We start from the raw sequence: 1,619 nt of genomic DNA on the forward strand, positions 1-1,619 counted from the left end.
GATCCATATGAGTATCAATCAGACAATAGTCAAACATACCAATTTCAATTAGGATATCTAATGCATACTTACATTGGTTAATTGCAATGGATGATGAGGATTTAGCAACTTCAATACCTAATAAGTATCTTAGTGGACCCAAATCTTTTATCTGAAAGTTTTTGAAAATATGAGTTTTGAGTCGCTGGATACCCCATGTATCATCTCTGGTGATAACAATGTCATCAACATAGACCACAAGAAAGATGCGTTGACCGGTGGAGGAATGAAGGAAGAAAACAAAGTGATCTGCTTCACATCTAGTCATACCAAACTGTATCAAGGCAGAATTGAATCGACCAAACCAAGCACGTGGAGACTGTTTCAGCCCAAAAAGATGACGATGAAGCAGACAAACAAGTCTTGAATTTCTAGGAACCGTAACACCTGGAGGTTGATCCATATACACTTCGTCCTCCAATTTTTCGTGTAAAAAGGAATTTTTAATGGCTGAATGATGAAGCGACCAATGATTAATAGCAGCCATTGCAAGCAAGAGACAGACTGAACTAATCTTGGCAACTCGAGAAAAAGTGTCACCATAATCAAGGTCAAATATCCGTGTGTATCCCTTGGCTACCAAACAAGCTTTGAAACGATCAATCTGACCATCTGATCCAACTTTCACTGTATAAACCCATCGACATCCCACTATAGTTTTGTTGGAAGGTATAGTAACAATGTCCCAAGTGTTATTTGAATTCAATGCAACCATTTCTTCCACCATCGTCTGACACCAATTGGGATCAGTCATAACTTCACCTGTAGACTTAGGAATAAACACATAATCCAAAATAGACACAAAAGAAACATAGGAAGTAGAGAGACTGTCATAATTTAAAACATAAGCATATTTAGGATTTGAGTTATGAGATTGAATACCTTTTCGTAATGCTATTGGAAGGTCAAGTTCAGGTGACGTAGCTGGAGGAACAGTTGGAGCAAGAGGTGTTGTTGATGGATTAATATCATCCCTAACTTCCGATGGACAGGGTGCTCGTCGTTGGTTGACATGTAATGGAGGTTTAATGGGTGTGTGGATGACAAAAGGGATATCTCAAACATCTGAATTGAAAATCTCATCGTGTGACACTAAGACAGAGAAAAAAAGGGCACCTTCAAATAATGTAACATGGGGAGGAAACAATGTATCGTTGAAGTTGAGGACAAAAACAATGATATCTCTTTTACATATGTGAGTAGCCTAGAAAAATACATTTTAGAGATTTTGCGGAAATTTTGTCTTTACCTGGACTAAGATCATGAACAAAGCATGTGCAACCAAAAATGCCAAGAGAAATGGGGTAGAAATCATATTGTGGATTCAAGATAGAGTATGGAATCTGATCTTGAAGTACAGGTGAAGGAATTCAGTTGATAAGGTGACATGTTGTGAGGAGAGCATCACCCTAAAAACGAGAAGGTACATTGTGGTGAAGTAAAAGAGTCTGTGCGGTTTCAACTATATAACGATTCTTCCATTCAGCAACACTGTTCTGTTGTGGTGTATGAGCACATGATGATTGATGAATAATTCCATGTGATGTTAAAAAGGATTGAAACTGAGATGACATATATTC

The sequence above is a fragment of the Lathyrus oleraceus genome, chromosome 5 (genome assembly GCF_024323335.1).
Source record: "Lathyrus oleraceus cultivar Zhongwan6 chromosome 5, CAAS_Psat_ZW6_1.0, whole genome shotgun sequence".
NCBI lineage: Eukaryota > Viridiplantae > Streptophyta > Magnoliopsida > Fabales > Fabaceae > Lathyrus > Lathyrus oleraceus.